Source organism: Diadema setosum, chromosome 1 (genome assembly GCF_964275005.1).
Source record: "Diadema setosum chromosome 1, eeDiaSeto1, whole genome shotgun sequence".
Lineage (NCBI taxonomy): Eukaryota > Metazoa > Echinodermata > Echinoidea > Diadematoida > Diadematidae > Diadema > Diadema setosum.
In genome coordinates, this window is record NC_092685.1 from 5,204,462 (window position 1) to 5,226,766 (window position 22,305).

A 22,305-nucleotide genomic window follows, 5' to 3' on the forward strand; every position below is an offset into this window, starting at 1 on the left:
CTCGCCTTCTGTATACGTATGTACGCGTGTACTGTATGTATACATGTACCACATGGTCGACATCACGCACGTGGTTTTGCTGCATGTTCCACGGTCGACGGTCGATGCTACACTACAGTGAATGCGATTGAAGGATAGCGAGCTTCGCGATGCCGCGGGCTGTATGTGATGATTTTAATCACAAATCGTGTTTGGTAGAGTGGTTTTGGAGCAAATTTGTACTCAAACTTTCTGAAAAGACCTTTAGTCTGACATCAGATAGAAAAAGAAGACATACGAGAATGAAGTGAGTATCAGTATGTTATAATAAAACTGATTGAAAATTGTGTCATTTTCGCGTTTCCAGGAGCCGGTGAATTCGGCCGACTCGCGATCGCGAGTTTGTTTTAGATGTTACGGAGGGATACCATGCCCCATGCAAGAAGCCTCGCAAAATTATACCATGACGGTCCCATTAACGAACCTTTTGACACACTCTGGTTAAATGACCGACTATGACGCACATAATGGGTCAGTATTGTGACGGACATTTTGCTCCCGTGACGGCACCACGCGTCATCAAATTGGTGGTACTTGACGCGACCATGACGCACATTTCCCGGGGGTCAAGAGGTGCGTCATACAAATGACAGCTGCATTATTATTAATGATTGATACTGAATTTAAAAAAAAAAATACACACACACAACACACACATAAAATAACGATTTGGATGCATGCTGTATTGTTGGCAATTATCACGTGACTCGGATGACACTATTCGCTATGTTGGGACACTGCTCCTTAATTTACGAATATGTAACATTTGTGAAATAATACGAGTTTTAATATGTGAAAATGTCACTTTTTGTGTCTGAAATTATTTACTAGTACTATGGTGAAGTCTGTTTTCAAAGTGATATTTATTCAATGTACTATAATTGCTAACAGAAATACTGTTGTTACTGCTAATGATTGACAAATTGCCCTACACGTACATCGATATAAATGTTTATGTAAATATGATGATTTATAGAGATAAATATTACATCGATGTAGGGCAATTTGTCAATCACTTGCATTAAAAAACATCTCGTCGGAAGAATTTTATGAATTTGAAGAAATACTGTTATACCAGTACTGAAATGAATGGAATATATAACCTTGTAACGAAAGCAGCAGATAAAGCAATAGTAAATTACATTGTGATCGAAGTACATCTATGTATAGCAACCTAACTTATCACTTTATCATTGAATTGTCATATAGACTGCACCTTGCTACTAACAATGAATACTATTGGCCCTGAAATTAATTTTACATTAGTACATGTATGTTCTTTCTTTCTTTTACGCCCAAGTACCAGGTATTCTCTGGCAGGATAGACCAGTAAACTCTGTGGTATTGAATTCAGTAAACTCTGTGGTATTGAATTACATGCAGACTTGTGCAGGATGGATACTGCAAGTAGTAGTAGGGCCTGGTAGGGGAAAATATGACCAGGTAAGCTCTGCGATTGTAATGTAGTACTAGTTTTGGAACTACATTGCATTAAAGATCAAAAGTGGGATTTTTTTTTGTAACACCTATAACTTTCGACAAAGCTTAACATTTGCTAATATTTCACATTTTTTCTTACCTGCGCCTAAAATTGTATTATGATGGCCTGCTATTATGTAGGCCCACGGTAAGACAGCAAACTTGAATTTGTTGAGCTTCTTGGCTATTTCATTCTTTTCAATCTCAGATCATTATATTTTGTTCAGTTTGTAATTGTATAGGTTCATAGGTTGACACACATTCCCATTGACCTGTATGCTGTTTCTTTTTGTCGCCCTCATTCCTTTCCCATTCATGTGTTCATCCCTTTCACACCGGACTACTCTTTTGTTTAACATTCCATATTAAGTTCGGTAGTCCGAACTTAACTTCCCTTGTCCAGTCGGCCACTACATTGGGATGTTCGACAGTGACATAGAAAAAGAAGAAATAAGTTCTCACCTCAGCTTGTTGACACCTTCGTCCAGTTTATTTTCATTTGTAGTCATAGTAAGTTGGGTTTTTACATTTTAGTTGGTCTCTTCCATTCCTGTTACTCTCAATTTCAATTTCAATTTACATGTATTTTCATATTTCTCATGAAAATAGTACAGACAAAATAAAAATGTACAGCAGTCTGTCTCAGCATGAAGTCAAAGGTGAGTTTAGAATTGGGCTATGGTACTAGAAATATGATGGGGCCTATACATACCAGCAAGTTTGTTCAGCTGCAACTTATACATGGAGAATAAGCTCATCAGGAGTCACATTCCAGCAGGGCTCCTACTGAGAACCAGACTGTGTGACCATGGTAACCGGCAAGCTGCCACGTACAAGAATTCTGAAATCAGGTACAATAATGAAGGACTTGTGGAATGTAACAGGCAGGCTGATCAATACCTGCATTCCTGCTTAGGATCCCTCCGGAGTAGAAGAATAGACAAGGAAAAAAAGCAACAAGTTTACTACCAGGTACCCGGTATGCACTTGCGTGCCGTAGATGCTAATAAGATGTTGCTTTAAGGCTGCGTTCACATAGAAGTATACTATTCGGGTATTCGGGCTCGTTTTTCGAGGGCACGCGAATAGCTTGAATCGAACGATAGGATTTCCTCACACCGGTTCACATAGGAGGGCACTATTCAAAAGTACCGAATAGCTGCGAAAAGTATAGCAAAGTGGGAATCGAGCTTGTTCGATTTTCTTGCAGCGTATACCATCTCTCGTTTATGAAATAATGACACTTTTGGTCTGGATTTGCCCTTTAGCAAAAATAAGCATGTAGACTGACATTCTGATGCAGTTTAGAAATTGTTAATAAGATTTGCTGGGATGTAGGAGGAAGAAATCCTCACTGCATGGGATGGTGAGTTGACGGTGCGGGTGATGGTGTACCGGTACTCGGTGCCCGAATAGCGAATAGCGAATACCGAATACTTCTATGTGAACGCAGCCTTAGGCTGCGTTCACATAGAAGTATTCGTTAATCGCTATTTGCTATTCGCTATGCGCCGTCAAGTCGACCCAGTACACCATCACCTGCACCATCCGGATTTCTTCCTCGTACACAACCATCCCAGCAATCTTATTAAAAATTTGTAAACTGCATCAGAATGTCAGTCTACATGCTTATTTTTGCTAAAGGGCAAATTGAGACCAAAATCGTCATCATTTCATAAACGAGAAATGGTATACGCTGTTCGAAAATCGAACAAGCACGATTCCCACTATACTATTCTATGCTATTCGGCATTTTCGAATAGTGCCCTTTTATGTGAACCGGTGTTGCGAAATCCTGTCGTTCGATTCAAGCTATATTTGTGTGCCCTCGAAAACGAGCACCGTATACCCGAATAGTATACTCCTATGTGAACGCAGCCTAAGACTGTAAGAGTATGTTTGAAAGAAGGTGGTGCGGTGCAGCATATTGGGAAGTTCATTCCAATAACTAGGCCCATGGTGAACATAATACACAATGGATTTTTTGTTTTGTTTTGTTTTATTGTGTTTTGCGTAAATTGTTTCGGGTACATGGAAGGTGATATGCATCCTTCTGACATGTTGGATATTGGTCCTATTAGTTAATTTAGATATGTTAAGTTTATGTAAATTATGTTTATGACTTGAAGCATGCAGGACTAATGTTTACATAGCTATCCATGTGCAAATTCATAGAGCAAAAATCAACAAAACACTGATGTGTACCCGGTACCTCCAACTTCATAATAAATGGGATCTGGCTTCTACACTGTGTAGCTATGGAGTAAGTTCCTGTTGGTTTGTGGGGCTGTCTCTGGTGTGTTTTGGATATCCTTTCAGTCCCTTATATGTTTTGCAAAGTCTCCATGGCCATGCCTCAATCTTGTAAGCTGCTCTTTTTTTAATCTTTACTGTAATTCTTATTTTGACTATTTGTAATCATTTTGATTTATGGTTATTTGTCTTATACTGTATTGCAGTCAGTGGAAAACCAATAAATACAAAAAAGATCAACAAAACACCTAACAATAATGTCAGAGCATTAATGTGACCAGAAACTAATTTTTTGTGTAGCTTTGGTTTGTTGTTGTTGTTTTGTGTAGCTTTCCATATTTGTAGTTTACTTTTCAGACATACCCCTAATGAATTATCCACATTTAGTTTTCCACACAACCTAATTCTCTCCACTCACCTCCACACCTACGTCCTCAGACTCTTTTGATCTGTTTCCATTCATGTTCAACTTCACCTTGTGATCACCTGTAGGCCCTACCTTTATTTTCCATCGGTTCCTTCGGTCCTCGGGTGAAACTACTTTCCTCCTTTCGTTTTTGGTTGATTTGTCTATCTTATGATTTTAATATGTAAATTAACTACCCTGGAAAAACCACAGGAACTGACCGAGAACAGATCTGCTTTCTTCAGCCCCTACAGCTATAGTGAATATTCAGTTTTGAGAGGACATTGTCTGGTTATGCGGAGTCACTGAGCATAATGTTGGACACCGAAATGAGTGTTACAATAATGCAACATTTCATGAAGTGTATCTGGATTGACATATGTACAATAATCTCATTTCCTGCGATGCACCTCACCTGGGGCAGAGTTCATCAATTGGCAACTATCTGGTAAACTACATGTATGTTTTACAGGTAGGTCAAGAGGTGAAAATCTAGAAGAAAGCAAACTATCGACTGAAGTAGGCCTATTAACTGAAGTAGGACTGAAGTCAGTGTCGGAATGGTTCCATGACATTTGCTCCTGCAACAATTGTTCACTTGAAATTCTGCATGCTAAACCAAACATAAATTCTACGAAGGAGCATTACTCTAACCCTACTCCTATCACAATCCTAACCTTGATCCCAAGTCCTTGGAGAAAATGATACACCAGAGCAATTGTTACAAGGTCACAGGAACAAATGTTGTATTACCGTTATAACACACTATAAAATGTGGTGGAATTGAATTCACATTTTATGAATGCACACTATTCACTGATGATGAAGTGTGATGACTCTAAAAAAAAAAAAAAATGATGTTTTTTAATCCATAGTACAGCGCTACTTGAGACTTTCTTTTTTATTAAAGATATCAAATTTGTCTACATTGAACATCAGTGTAGATATGCACACACTAGTTGTTCTATGTAAATATGAATTCGGAAAAAAAAATACTGGTGTGCAATTCACATGAAGTATGCAGTGTTTCAAATCAAATCTCATTTGACACTTGACAAACACATTGATCACGCATAAGAAAAGAATGGGTTGATGGAAGAGTGAAAGAGAGACAGGGAAAGGAAGCGGAAATATTGGCAGTAGGCGATCTATAGAGCCAGACGAAGAATCATTAAAAAATACAGAACTTTACAATGCAGTTGTGGAAAGAAAGCTTTGTACACAGATGATACTTGGTAATGTGATAATTAAAAATGAAAGTATTATTTCAAGTCAAATGAGAATGTTCTGTTATTCAAGAAAAAAAAAATAGAGAGGAAATAATAAAGTAATAGATGTTAAAATGACAAAACAAAACATACTTTACATGCTCACATTAATATTATTCAACATTTGCTGTGATCTTGCAGTCTTGGAAAGAGCAGTACCGGTACATAGTAATCAAGGGCAGGCAGGGCAACAGTCGAAAGGATGCAATGGCCACAAAACAACAGATTCTTTTGTGAAGGAAGATGAGAGCTTAATGCGTGACCTAGAGTTTACGGATGCCTACCAGTGCATGTTGTAATGTTTCTTTTGTGACCCTGCATGACTGCAAATTATGTAACACTTTGAGTACCGTGCTTGAGAAGGAAGACCATTTGAGAAGCTATTCATCTTTGCTGCTTGTTTAAAAAAAAAAAAAAAAAAAATGTGCATGAATTCAACAGTATGAGTGCAGGACAAGCAAGGATTTGAGAATTTTATAATCAGCCTTGTTTTGTACAAATAAATAAAAATGTAAAAGATTAACACGTATAATAGGGATAAGGCATGGAAAAGATTAAGATATGAAGTCCAAGTTTGGTTCAATAGATCATCACAGTATACATAACATAGATAAAGTAGAGGGAGGGAGAGAGATTTACACTGTATATACAGTACATATATAAAAAAGGAAATTACAAAAAAAGAAAAAGAACTTGACGGTTGGCCATTATCGTGCAGGTACAGGTGGCAGAGGATTTTTCTCTTGAATTAGTGTAAGGATTCCCATGGCAAAAATGGCAATGTCATCAAAACAAAAACAATTCCTTTTTATTTTTGAAAGTACACACAAAAGGTAGGCCCTACAATCATAAACAAGGCCAATCTAGCTAGCACTACATTTCATTACCGGTTTCATGATATCGACCATTCAACCAAACCATCCATATCTACAGGTCAAATAACTGACCACTGCACTGGATATCAAACACTTTATTAATTTCCACGGTAATGCCCATAAACAGACTCACCCCTTGACTTTTGCTTGTTTGTTTTTATTAAGAAAAAAAGGTAACATAAATTGGACAGAAATAACTTTTGAGTAGAACGCAGATCTATACATAAAATCAGCAACAACAACAGCAACAACAAAACATTTAACAGTTAAAATCAAATGCATATAATGACCTTCATGTAGTTCACATCGAATGATCTGCTACATAATTTGATTTCTTCTCTACTGGGGATACGGGTACGGAGTGGCTGGCTGCTCCCTCTGTGCCGTTCGCGCGGGTGCCCCGCGCCGCCCCGTGCCTCGCCGAGAGTGGGCATGGGCATGGCGCTGCTCAGCTCTGCCACAGTGATCGATGCGTGAGCGAGCTGCTGGTGGCGAGACCGGTGCGGTGCGGATATGGCAAAGATGAAATCATGCGAACAAATATCCAACATTTCACCAAACATGTGCAAAATTAAATTCCCTCGAAGATGAAATTAGTTGAAGGAACCCTGAATACACCTTCATACATGATAAAATTGATATTTTTACGGAGATTTACTGACAAAACAACAGCTAAAACTTAGCTGGGCCGAGTTAGCCCACCGCGCGAAATGAACGTGAACCTATGGGGATCGCGAACCGCGATAAAAACGTCTGAAATTTCATTTTTACGTCGTTGTATCCCCCAAAAGTTGGCAAATATTCTTTACAGAAACCACTGAGCACATTTCCATGAAAGTTACGGTTAGAAAAGACGTCATAAAGACGAAATAAACTCAAAGACAGACGAGCGCTCACGATCACTATCGATACCAACGAGTGGGACAACTCGGCCCACCCTCGACGGGTGGGACGAGATGTCCCGTGGGCCGAGTTAGCCCGACCCCTTGTACATGTATAGTCTTTCGGGTAATCATGTAGAAATGCACACCATGCACACCTACCATTTCCTTCCTTAATTTGTCAATGAAAACTTCTTGTGGCTATCAGAAATGTCAAGATGGACCATATCTGACGGTTACATGAAATTTCATAGTCAATTACAGAAGAAAAGTAGCTAATTTTGACCCGAAAGTACGCCGATCGACGACTGTCTCAGCGTAGCATGATGGATGATCGATTATGTGGAAGAGCGATATAACGAGAATAATCGATCGTTGTAGTCTGTAATACAGCCGCATGTTTGGTGTTTAACCACAATAATTACGTCGGCTCGACAGTATAATGTGGAAAAAAGAAAGTGATCTTGATGCGTCTGTTTTTTATCGTTTTAGTTAATTTTCTCCTGCATGTGACTGTATATCTGTCAACATTTTTCGCTGACTAAATGATGGACGGATAATATGTGTTCAAAACAGTAAAAGATATAGATCTATGAAAAAATGGGAATTATCCATCATGAATATTGCACAATAAAATGGATTTTTACTACAAAACAAAAGCAAATACTGGGTTGCTGTTTTTGTATACATAATAAAAAAAACGAAATGGAAAAATAAATACTATCATAAAAACAATTACTTTCTAGGCCCTACTGTAAGTTGAACTTATCAATCGAAAACATATTACCATTTCAATTTCAATATTCTGTTTCTTTTTAGGTAAAATGAGCACTTTATGAGAAGTCCAGAATATTAATACATGATTGTATAACATATACACTTTTTGTAATACTATTCTCATTAATTTATCAAATTAGGCAGGCCTATGAATTATGAAAATTACTAGAAACAAATCCCCTTTGAATTCAACTTCCTTCTCATCTTCTTTTCTCTCTCTTTCTCTCTCCCTAATAGCCCAACATTTTTCTTCCACTTTTCCTTCAACCACATTCTATTCCCTTCAATACTATTCAAATTAAATAATTTAATCTAAATTATTATCAACTTTTTTCATGATAAAATCAACACTTGCCGCAATTTTTAAAGAAAGGATCGATGTCTTAAAAAATCCTGGTATGAATAATCGTATCAATAATTTGAATAGTGGTAATCATGATAGTGGCAATGAAAACAAAGAACTATCACAATAGCTCGCTTGAGCCTTCGACCAGGGAGGTGGTTCCACGCCTCCCTGCTTCGACTCGGGTGAGCTAACGATAAGAAAAAAAAAATACGAAAAAGAAAGTAGGGCCTTGGGGCTACACGTATTGCACGAGTCGAGTTCGATATTGTTAGTAAGCGGCTAATTAGAGACTACCAGAATCGATTATAATCGTTGACATCGTTTTCTGCGAAATCGGTGCACTAGTTACGTCGGAGACTATGTTCGCGACCGACGTACTTTTCAACTCCGATTTCTCATTTTTCTTACCTTTTCGGCTTTCTAATTCCATGAAAACTCTCTGATATGGTTCAATTTAGCATCTCCAATAGCTGCACAAAATTTGATTGACAAACAGCGAAGCGAACGGTAGGTGTGCATTTCTACATGATTACCGTCAGGAATTGTATCAAATGTTTTTTCTGTAGTGTGCATGCAAAGAGACATATCAAAGCAGTAGGCTCTAAATCAGTGATTTTTTTTTTCCGGGGGGGGGGGGGGGGGGGAGAGATATATTTAAGAATTGCAAAAGTTTAGAGGTTTAGTCGACCTATTGGCAACTCTGTGCGATCTATGAGTGTTCATAATATACAGGAATACATAAGGTGTCACCACTTTCTTGGACCCCCCCCCCCCCCCCCACTTTTTTTTATCCCCGGAAGTGCGTAAATGGCACTAGAAAGAAATAGATAATAGATAGAGACTTTGAAGTGTGAGCGCAGGAAGGTTATGTTTTTGCACTGAAGACCTTTTTCTTCTTCTTTTCTTTTTTGCTTGTCAGCTGAAAAAACCCGGAAGTGGAAGGAGAAAAATGAGCTGAAGACCTTTTTTTTTTTTGTGTGTTTGTTTGGTTTGCTTGTCAGCTGAAGAAAACGTTAACCCGGAAGTGGAATGAGAAAGACGAGCTGAAGACCTTTTTTTTTTTTTTTGGCTTGTCAGCTGAAGAAACCCGAAAGTGACACCAGAAGTTGCGCTGAAGGCCTTTTTTTTTTTTTGCTTGTTAGCTCATGAAACCCGGAAGTGCCCCTCCCCCCCCCCCCCCTTTTGAAAATGCTCCACTGGCCCCGATCATCATCATGAAATTCTGGTTTAGACATATACATGTACACTGTAGTTGTGTGTATTGCCCAACCAAAAGTTTACAGAAGAACAAATCGGTGAAATCATTTTCTTGACAACACAAATAACGAAGACTTTTGGATATACATGTTGTACACTGTATTTGTCAATTTGTACAATACAAGTCACATGATCTAGCTGGACCAAATGTTGTGTATTCAAATGTTAGTTGTATGATGTATTATCTTCATGCTGAGCTCGAAAAGCCCTTTTGTGTTTTTTTGTGGTTTTTTTTTTTTGGGGGGGGGGTTTGTGTGTGTAAGTGCCTTCGACTTAATGCTGTAATACATGTAGAATGTATAACGGAAATAAGCTATTGTACTCTTGAACTAAAAGTGAACTAAAACTGGATGAAAATGTGTTCATTGCTGAGTAAGCTGAAGTACATGTACACTGTAATAATGTTGACTGTAGTAGCTGTGTGTAAATGAATGCGTATAAATATATACACATTACATCATTCAAACATGAAAGCTTGCTAGCATGTGGTTGCTATTGCAATGGGTCGTTACTTTTATCCTGCTGATTTCATACAATGTATCAACTCCGGAACATAGGAACCCTGTGCAACATGTGTCGTTTGATGACATCACAGGCTAATAATGGTTTTAACACTAACAGCAATCACTGAAACATTGACACTGTCAAAACCATTATACACACATGCCCACATGAACAAAAATATAAGGTTTAGTCAAATGCGATTATTCTCTCTCCCTCACTTTTCTCCACCCCCTCCATCTCTCAAGTTTCTTTGACCGGCAAAGCACAGGTACATTCTCTCAAATGCCCCATTTCATTTATTATTTGTAGAGCTTCCAACATACCAGTATAAGTGATTTACCCAGTATAACCTTGTCTCTGTATCAGCTCCTGTCGATATCAATATCATTGTAGATCATGAAATCTCACATTCAAGAGGAAAATTTAATTTGCCAAAGGCTTAGTACGGTATAAAAAATATCTAAAAATCATCTAAATTTGACATCGATGTTGAGTTGATTTTGTATGGCCTCTTCAAGTAATTATGAAAGTTTGGAAGCACAACAAAGAAATGTAGTTGGATCAGATAATCATGTAAAAGGAGACACAGCATCACAAAGCCTTCTGAGGCAAGATGTTACCTACTTAAATCAATACTTGTATTATACAGTATAATCAAGTGTTTTCTCAGTCTTTCATGAAATATCAGATCTATGCATCAAGTCAGCACTGCACATACACCCACCCACCCACCCACCCACACACACACACACACACACACACACACACACACACATATACACACAGACACAAACATATTCAAGCAGGTGACAACTTGTACCAGTCTATGTAACCCAACTTTATTCTGAAAAACTAGTAACTGAGATAGATGATGCATAGAAAGCTAATAAGTATTTCTTTCACATGTACTTCCCTGATATGAAACCCTGATAGAAAAGATATACAGTGCACTCCCGTTACAACGAACACGGTTATAACGAAATTTCGTTACAACGAAGTAAATCTTCTGGTCCCAAAATTATCACCATTAAAGTCTATGGTGCAAAATTCGCTTATAACGAACACGGTTATAGCGAAATTTCCGTTATAACGAAGTCTTTTCCGAGCGCCACAGACAAAGAAAAACAAAAGAAATATGCTCCGTTATAACGAAATGCGAATTGCTTTCGAAATTACGTAGCGGAACAAGCATTTATAGCGTCTCTGCATGGGTGAACGCTCCACACCACTGTGTATTCGCTCCTTGTGTCACGCACAGTTTCTGAATGGGACCTCCGTTTATTATTGTAATACAGTTATCCCATCACATTTCACATAGCTTTCCAGTGTATGATGAGTATTCAGCAAACAGAATATGATATATATATATACGTGGTTTCCTTGTTTCCGTTATATAATGTATTTGTTCGGTTATAACGAAATTTCGTTATAACGAAAGAAAACTGCCGGTCCCGAGCATTTCGTTATAACGGGAGTGCACTGTATTGAACATCACATATACATGCCATGAGCATGCTTTCAGAGATAGTCTTCATGTTATTCGGTTGTGCTTGAAATGTCTAGGAAGTTTAAGTGTGAACACTTTTTGGCAAGTGTAGCCTGAATGTCTGATATTGCCCCAAATCAAACTGGTATACTAGTCAGTGGCAAGAGGAAATATTTTCCAAATTATTAACATTCCTGCTGTAAAGTTTAGATATAAAATTGATGAAAGATAACACATGGTTAACGACAAACACTGTCAGGAAGCCAGTTCTTTGGAGATTAGGACTGCATTACTCGCTGGAACAATAGACAAGCATGTATAGTGTATGTGCATGAAAATCAATCAGATAAGTGAAGCCAATACTGTGTTTATGACATTATTACTACACTTCACTTCAGTCTTCAAGTCTGTGCCCAAATGCAGAAAATTACTATGTACCCTGTATTGCCATCACACACACAAAATCCTAACCTGTCACTACTAATATGCATGCAAGACTGTACCTTCGCCTGACCCCATGTCCCTTGCCTGTTAACGGCATGAGCCATGAGGTCGGTGATATCACTCAACACTGTGTTTCAAGCGGGTACTCGTCAATTTAGAGGCAACTATCCCATCCTTCCCCAAACAGCAAAGGAAAAATGTGTAATTGAATACAAACAAAGAGAAAAGAATACTACGAAAGACATGAATTAGAACTACCATGAAAACTGAACTAGAACAAAACAAAAAGGTTGATGCACAACTGAATCTTTCAAGCTTGGGCAATCTGGTGTCTCCTCTTGAAATATTCGAGATGAAACCGAGCAGCTGGAACTACTTTTGGGTTACATCCGTCATGATAAGGATAGCCACAATGCACGAGCTGGAGCTGTTCAGCTGTGGAGAAAGAATATGAAAGGGAAAACAATTATTTTCACAAACATCACAGATTTTTAGAATTACCAAGTACAGAAACCCCTTAATTCTACAATATACCAATGCAAACAGAATATCCTTTGCTGTAATATATTGCAGGGAAAAAGCATACTTGTACATGTATGCTGTTTAAGTGATCACTCATTGGCAATTAGAGTAAGCTACATGAATGATAATCATGAATATCTGTACTTTCCATTCAAAATCCAATTTATACAAAATGATGTAGACAGACAAATAGCTTGTACTTTTTCATCTACGTGTATTTCATCCAGGGAAGTCTTCATGATATGCCCAGTAGTAATACAGAAAATCAGAAACAATATATGGAATTCATGAAATCATAAAAGAGAGAGAAGCCGCTAAACGTGTAAATACCTGTGTTAGTGAATGCAGACATCATTCACATGGCTGCTGCCACAGCGTCGGCAATCTTCTTGAATTTTGCCTCGCTGTCGACATACCCATCCCCTCCCTGGATGGAAGAGAGCAGTGAGAAAGGAAAGGGCACAGAAAACACAGGAAATCAGACTTACATGCAAGGAATCTGGCAGAGTATTGTTTCAGGAAATTTGAGGTTGGGAATCCCATCCTTGGAAAAAAAAATGTCTGTGGATAGTTTTGTTTATTCCACAGTGATCTCGTGACAGATATCACACTATGCATATATCGAAAGTTAGACCTACACATAGCTCTCTGCACTCAAATCATTTAGGCTAACATCCTGCTACAAAACAATTAAGTTGTATGTAATAGAGTCATTTGATGAAGAAAGGAAAGAAAAAAAATTCATTGTCTCACATCAAACTATCAGGGGTTATACCTTAAAAGATTTCTGGGATTTTTAGAATCAGGTCGTTCTGTTTCCTGCTTTCTGGGCCTGTTGAATGTTGGTTCTTAAATGGGTAGGTGGTATGGCTACTGATGCTTTGCAGTGCAACATGTGTGAGCCCAAATAGGATCTGTTACGTTAGTCTTTCCTTGGTTTAAGGTTGAGAAAGAACTGAGCTTTTGCTCTAGAAGCTCATCCTTTTGGACAGGTTAGCTGTCTGCCATCAAGAGTCTTCATTTTTAGATTATACTGAGCATCCACATTGCTCAATAAGCCAGCATTCCAAATTTAAATCAAACTGTGCTGTATTCTAGTCATCACAAGTTGAAAGGGAAACTTTGTTGTGAAGATTAAACATTGGTATTATTCTTACCACTTTGGAGTGGACAAGCGTGCCATTCACAAACACCTCCAGTTTCCCCGTCACCTCTGGGGTCCCCTCTCCACTCTAGAAATGCGAAGCAAGTAAAAGTAAAATACTCATGGTATTGAATAAAGTTCAGCTAATAGGTAGTAAGTCGTTGGAGGTGTCTGAAAACGTGGATTTTAAAGACTGACTGTCAATCAAGGAATGTTAGAAAATACTTGCAATTGTTGCATCGCATGCTGTAATAGGATTCAACTGCTTTCTAGGGGATTATGTTGGTGGAAAACTTCATGATGCAATAAATTCCAACAAGACTTTGATTGTAGAGATTTTCTTTTGCACCAGTTGTTTTGTTACCATTTTCACAGTAAATAGAAAACTTCTTCAACTACATGAACATGTTTTTTGAGAAAACATACATATGTACAATACACAAACATATTTCCCAAGATTCTGATCAATGTGCCTGATGTAGCTATTTATGGGTAAGCAGGTGGTGTATACACACTATACCCATCAAACAGAACTTCAAAGAACACAGGCTAAATAATCCATCACTTGTAAACCTTGACATGTCCAAAGTCAACAACAGCTGCACTGGTTTGTCAACCGCAACCCCTTTACTCGGTGCATGATTCACAGATCTATACAATACATAACTGGAACAATACAAGTTCTAACTTCATGGTCGATTTCTGTCAAAAACTTTTCATAGAGCTGGCATGGATAACTCCAAGACCATTTGTACACTAGTAGTGTCTGAACTTAAGTGTGCTGATGAATTAGTGCACAACTTCAACATGCACAGAATCTCTACCTGGTAACTGATCATTTCTTCCTGATCCACACACAAATATAAACTGATAATTCATTCCACATTAAAGCAGACATGCAAATTTATATATATAGAATGATGCTTAGTATCCATTGCAGCATAAATGCAAACAAACAAACAAACAAATATAAATATATATTGATACATACTGTATATAGATAGATAGATAATAAACAAATATACAAATAAAATATCTTCTGCAGCTATGATTTGACATACCGTACATCAAGTTTGGTTTTAAAATTATAGTTTGTGATGCAAATGTGTTTGTTATGCTGACATACTGAAGTGATAATCATTAAGATATGACACTAAATTTTGATATTACTTGACTAACGAATCTGAGTCATGGAAATAGTATTGATAAGCAAGCAAAGAACGATGAGGAATGTAAAGGGTATAGAAATCATGTACCAGGTAAATAATCTTATAATAATTAAAATAATGATAAAAATAAAATAATAAAAATAAAATGATAAATGAAATCATAATAATAATAACAAAAGATATCACCTTGGATTCATAGACTTTGCACCCACAAACAATGCAACTGAGTCTTCCAGACAGACTAGTAACTCCCTACTGCTAACAACAACACATTTATTATTCACAGAATTGATAGAGCTGCAAGTGCAATGTCATTGTTTGCAGCTTCGTTCATTCGTGACTTGCAAATTTCTGCATGAGTAGTCTGTTGTCTCCCTCCACAGACATAATAAGAGGAAAACCTTGACCTGGGTTGCTAGGGCTACCTTCCACACAAGCCTGGGGCAAACTTGTTTGTGTGCACGGCCTTGGATTGTAATTACAGTGTATCAAGAAAGAAATCTGTGTAGACATTTATGAAGCTATCTTTGCCTGAGGGATATGTATTACACACAGTGCTTGAGTGAGAAGTTTAGGTGGTGTAAAAGCAGTGAGAAAGAAATCATGAAAATGGCGACTGGTGAATGGTGACTTCCACGATACACTGCCATACCAACATCACAGACACTTCTACCAATACCATTTCATTTTTGTTTCCATACAGGACCACATACATTCCCACAATCAGTTAGATATCATACTGTGGTATCTTGATAGGCCTATCTGTCAACTTTCACTTGAATCAACAGTTACTTAGGTCTTCCATCCGTACCCAAAATTCAAACATTAGCTTCAACAACAGCAGCAACCAATTGAATAAAGTAAAAAATAGATTTTAGACTCGGTGAGTAATGGGAAATAATATCAGTGATGTTATTTTGCCTCACAAATGACTAAATATACAACACTGCACACAGACACTGGTCCGATGGTCCTAGACCGGTAAAATTCACTGTCAGACCAGCAACTTTTAAAGGACTGCTAAATCTGCTGGTCCAGCATAACAGGTAAAATAACAGTAATTACATTGTTGAGCCCAGTTGAAAAACAACAACAACAACAACAACACAACAACAAACAGAAGACCAGTGAATTTAAGGATTGGACCACTAGGAAAAATGGGTTAGGGTGCAGCCCTGTTATATAGATCTCAAAAAGAATTTTCACAAAGTTTTTGCATATTTTGCATAATGTAATTCAAGGGCAACAACAAAAATATCAAACATGTATGTATTTTGTCTACCCCACTATACTCTATACTGTTTACAAGAATGAACAATAATTACATTATTATTGATGGATGTTAACATTTAGTACACTGCATCAAATTTGAAAACAGTCAAAATTCCTTGAGCACAACTGAGCAAAGTATCAATAATGCAAGAATTTCCTTCTTTTTTTTTTACAGTAATACAGCATACAAGGTAAAAAACAGTGTAAAATCTCTAATGAAATTCTGCTCACACGATGGACAAACTGAGGAACAATATTCTCGAAAGACTTTTCAATCAATTATAAATAACACAAATTTAACAAAGGCTTTGTATTATCTATTTCAGCCACAGTGAACTGAAACTCTTTTGATCATCTAGCATTTTGCTTGGGGTTGAAACATTTTTCATATCAATGAGTCACTGTATGTTGATGAAAGTTATTATTCATCCAGTCGATGTAGATTTGAGACGAATTATGAATCAAAGATCTGGAATTCACGTATATAATGACCAACCTACTTCTGGAAGGATGCCAGATGAAGCTGATTGTGATTAATCAGCGAAACGTTGCCAAAAACGTAAGTTAAATTCCAGATCTTTGATTCATAATTCATCTCAAATGAGTCACTGTAATATTACATGTATTCCTTATCATTGCATCAGTTCATCTCATTGTATATTTTACTTAAATTATGAGTCAGGTATCATTGAAAATGTTCATTATCAAAGACACTTACAGACCTGTAAGGCTGTAAAAAATCTTAATTTACTCACCACATCCACATCGGCCCCAAATTCATCTTTCAGTTGTGAGGCCAACTGTTTATACTGCAAGGTGAAAATGTAGAATACAACATGAAAATATTTTCTTCGAATATCTGATATAATATGAATTTTAAAAAAATAAAAAGTGCAAGTATTTAGATGTTACAGGGGATGGGATTGGGTCAAACACTACCTATTTTAACATCTTGCATAGATCAATAAAGATAAAATGTTAAAAGCTCATTCCTCTGCAATATCAAAGCCAGACTGATGTTATGCAACTCCAAATTTCCTGACACTGGAGTATCAATATCTACATGTTATCTTTAAAAAAAAAAAATACATAAATAAATAAAAAAAATGTTTCCCAAATTTCAAGCCACTTTAATGTGGGAAAATTAAAAAACATGCAATTTGTCATGGAACAAAATATGCACAATCAACCTCACTTAAGTCAATCCTGCACAAATAAAAAAAAAGAAAAAAAGAAAGAAAAGGTAAGATGAAGAAATACTCTACACTCCCTGGATATGCATACATATACTGTACATGTGTTAATTTCCTTTCAGTCAAAATTCACATTTACTAGGTCAGACAACTTCCTCTGGTTCCTTCTTCTTTGACTTGGGCGAGGTTGACTGATCATGTACAGGGGAGATCCTTTTTGCATTTTCATCACCAACAGTAAAAAAAAAAAAACAAAAAACAAAAGCAAAAAACTTACTGTCCACTAAACTGCTAACTGTGCTTCTTTAATGCTACTTCGAAGTTCAAGGTAGAAAACTTTGGTGAGAATGATTCATAATGATTCAATATGACAAAATTTACAACTGACATAAAGATACACAAGCAATAAATTTAACACCATTTGAAGAACTCTCATCCTATTTCACAAGACACAACCTTATTACCATAAAAAGTAGCATCAAAAGACATCTCCCATTTCTGAGACTATTTTTTTTTAATGGTTTCTTATTTGTATTACCTGCTACTTGTAGTACAGTTGTATTACTTCTTACACAAAATTGTCATTCTCCTAAAGAAAAATAGCATGATATATGAAAAAGAACTTCTAGATACCGGGTAGCTATGCAATAAAATACTCGATTGAAGGAAGTCATGATTTACCTTGGGGAGGTACCCTCATCCACCGCTGTCGAGGGAAAGAAAAAATGAGGCATAAGTGGATTAGAGAATCAATCAGATTTTTATGAGAGGGAGTTCATGGACATGGTTGAAAATGTTCTGCAGTTGTATGCAACTGTGTCTCAGGATTGAACATCATGTCTTTAAAAGAGCAGGAACTTATAATTTGGATGTGTTTATATTAAAAAAAAATGAGATCCTGACAAAAGTCACTTTGTCATGAATCGAGTCTTCCACGCTATTTCAGAAAATATTCCTGTGTCTTCAGACTACAAAAATGCACGCACACACACACACACACAATCAAAAGATGACTGCATGTTGCTAAATGCTAACTTTGATCTGTGCTTGTTGTTTGTTGTATGTATTAAATTGGGTACTTATACTACTAGTACTAGTACTATTACTACTACTACTATAATACTACCAGTATGACTATCAGTAAACACTAGACTCCCACACTTCGGACCACACCTAACCCTGAGGCGCCGGTAGCAGTCAGACCACACCCTACACAACACAGCACTGCCGCAATGGCAGCAAAGAGGTGGGACCGCATACCCAAGCTCCGCTCCGGGCCGCGACGGCCCACGTTGTACGCCTCGGTATACGAAGCGTATGTAAAGACAACTATTTCTAGTAACAGTTACAACTACAACTACTGTTCTGGCGGAAAGCCAGAGTTCGCCATACCTATAGCATACTGTGTATGATACTAAGCGTAATAAGCGATACCATTTCGTCATACCTGCACAGTCTGGCACTTACCAGTAAATCACTTTGACAGTGACCGTCATGTTGAATGTGTTCGAAAGTTTCCTTGCAGCAAGAAAAGGCAACCAACGTGAACCACTTTCTGGAGCTCTCTGACTGAAAACGCGGAAGTAACCTCGTATCATATCACTATACTACATATAATTTTGTGTTACGTTATGTAAACACGGCCGAACGAACACAGTACGTACGTAACACAAGAAGTAGGAGGCTCAGCCAGCGGGATTTCAGTCAAGGCCGCCGCGCCGCCGCTCCGGGGGACGCGCCTCCGGGGGCCGACACAACGTCGATCAGAATAACTTCGGCGCACGCTATTGGCCAGTGATATTATGACGTACTACAGTAAGTGTATGTCGCTGCCAAAAGGCGTGGTCAGAGTCCCAAATGAAACTTTATCGTAAATTACAAGGGCTGTACAAATAACAAAATAAACTAGAAATGTCGCTTTGGCGACTGGTATGCCTCCGCCATAATGCATGATTTTCCCAATAGGTCTAGATAGTACAAGTGGACAATGTGTGATTACATTTTCACAAAATTGGCAAAATATTGAAATGACAAGTTTGTCACAAATGTGTTGAATGTTCACCTTCCTTGACCTAGGTTTAATTGGATGAATAGGAGAGCATGTATCTAGGGATTTAAGGACTTTAACTTGACTTTGACCCATTCATACATTTAGGCATTGAGTAATTTTCAAGGTACAGGTGTGGAGAAAAAGTGCAATTTCTGAATTGAATAGTAAATTGTTACCATTTTCATCTGGCCCTTGACCCTAAAATTCATAAGATAATCACTTTCAGGTAGAACATGCATAATATGTACTAAGTTTCAAGATAACTTGAGCCACTTCGAGATATGGAGGAAAAAGTTAGTTCAGCACTTTCACTTGATCTTTGACCTTTTGACCTTTGAGGCAAAAAAAGAAGAAAAAAAAACTTTCCAGAGAATTTCTATTAGGTTACACATGCATACACCAAGTGCAAAAAAATAATAACCCTGCTGGCATTGCATAAATATGAGGGAAATAGTAAAATTTTGAAGTGTTGCACTTGACCTTTGACCCCTGACCTTTGACCCCATGAACCCTACATTCTCTAGATAATCACTTCCAGTCAGTACATGTATATACTATGTTCCATGAAGATACCTTGAACAATTTTCCAAGGCACGGAGAAAAAAAAAAAAGAAGTTTTGATATTTTTACTTGACCTTTTGACCTTTGACCTTTGACCTCATGACCCAAACTTTCACCAGAGAATCTTAATTGGGTAATACATGTATACACTAAGTTTCAAGAAAATATCTTCAGGCATTCAATAGATATGGTGGAAATAGTGAAATTTTATGTATTTTACCTTGACCTTTTGACCTTTGACCTTGAGCATGTGCACCCAAAAGTTGATAGGCACAACTTCACCCCCTAATACACATACATGCCAAGTTTCATTAGGATACCTCAACAGGTTTTGATAGTTACCTTGTCCACAAAATTCATTACGGACGAACGGAAGGACGGACGGACGGACGGACGGACGGAAGGACGGACGGACGGACGGACGGACGGACAACCCGAAAACATAATGCCTCCGGCACCACTTCGTGGCGGAGGCATAAAAACAGGGCGCAGTGTCCTACTTCCACTAAGCAGTATTCGATGGACACGGTTAGCTTCCACACTCTTTGGTTGAAACTATACTTGCTCAGAGGTGATTTCTCAACGGTACCATGACCCAAGACGAAGTCGAGGGGCATAGCACCAATAGAAATCATCGAGAGCAAATCGTTGTAACCATGACCTGAAAAGAAACAAGCAATATCTATTTCATATACATCATCCCACGTAATGCGATATATTTATTGATCTCTTGATTTTATGACCCCTCCATTCAAAATGTATAAATTGTACCAAGGCAATTGTATTTCGATTTTGTATGCGTTATGTTTTGAAATGGAAATAAATGAATAAATAAATAAATGAATAATGAACATTCGGAATAACAAGCCTTAAGTTCATTTTCAGACTAACGAACCTTAAAAAAATCATTTTGGATTAACGAACATCTGCCTGTAACCCGTGACAAATGCTCAATAAGATGATGACGTTACTTGACCGGGGCACCCGGGAGCTGGCGTTTCTTTATGTTCTGAATGAGTATAAGCCTTAGTACATCAAAATGTACTGCTATACCTTGATCAAGTGGGACTGTTTCAAGTCGAAAAAACACGCAAAAACCTGCATCAGATTGCACCATACAACATCAAAATGTAAAAAGTTCTCATCCTCCCCCCTCGCTTCCTCAGCTCGCTCTTACTTGGTCGCGTTCATGATATTCAGTGTAAATATTAAAACAGGAAGTTTATTTGGATGATACTATTTTATAGACAAATTGTTCAATAATAATCTACATCAAAATATACTGCTAGCTTAAACAAGTGGGACTGTTTCAAGTCGATAAAACAAGCAAAAACATGCATCAAATTGCACCATTTACAACATCAATATGCAAAATCTTCTCACCGTGGGAGGGGGACACCCCCTCCACACCCTCCCCCTTAATTGCTCACTCCGCTCGCTCTTGCTTGGTCGCGTTTATATTCAGTGTAAATATTAAAACAGGAAGTTTGTTTAGATGATACTATTTTATAGGCAAATTGTTCAATTATAATCTACATCAAAATATACTGCTAGCTTAAACAAGTGGGACTGTTTCAAGTCGATAAAACAAGCAAAAACATGCATCAAATAAACACCATTTACTACGTCAAAATACAAAAAGTTCTCACCGTGGGAGGGGGGAAACCCCCTCCCACACCCTCCCCCCCCCCCCTTGCTCGCTCCGTTCGCTCGGGCTCGGTCGCTTCGCTCCCTCGCAACTAACAGTCCCCCCCCCCCCCAAAAAAAAGAGATGAAATCCTAGCTACGCCGGTGCCCTTTCCCCGCTTGGTTTCCCTAAAAAACCCTAAAAGTCTGGGGATTTAGAGCTTCCTGAATTCCAAATGTCTGTCCAAAAAATATCGTTACATTTGGCGTCAAAACGCACCCCCCTTGAAAAAAAGCTGGTGACGCCCCTGGGCCTATGTTGTTGGGTTATCTTTTTTCACTGTCACCCTACAGCTGTACGAATCGCCTGTCCATGCTGCACCATCGACTATCTCACTGTATATTGCACGTCTGTTAAGTCTCATGTCCCTACTTTATTGTTCACTGTAGGCTATAATTATAATGGTCCATCATGTTTACGTCCCCGTCAATGTCAAAGTCCGTTAATGTAAAAAGAAATAGACCCTATTATGTCCCTGTCTTCGTCTCTGTATCCGTCTCTCTTTGTCGCTGCTTTTGTCCCTTACCTTTATATGTTTACTATCATGCTATCGCTTATTATTGCATCATATCATGTTCATTTATGTTAAGGGCACACTCGATCAAAGTTTTTTGTTGTTGTTGATTTTTGTTTTTTGTTTTATTTTTTACTTCTAGAGATGTGTCCCTGGTATGTTGAAATTGATCCCATTG

At 37.8% G+C, this 22,305-nt stretch overlaps 1 long non-coding RNA gene across 1 annotated transcript; it reads right to left on the bottom strand.

The window, feature by feature from the left end:
- Positions 1–10,908: 10,908 nt before the first annotated feature.
- Positions 10,909–19,052, bottom strand: LOC140246902 (uncharacterized). The gene is made up of 6 exons (XR_011902566.1): positions 18,783–19,052; positions 17,997–18,021; positions 16,878–16,931; positions 13,695–13,769; positions 12,868–12,964; positions 10,909–12,450 (listed from the first exon to the last, which is right to left on the bottom strand). It is a non-coding gene; the product is annotated as an uncharacterized lncRNA (long non-coding RNA).
- Between the last annotated feature and the right edge of the window lie 3,253 nt (positions 19,053–22,305).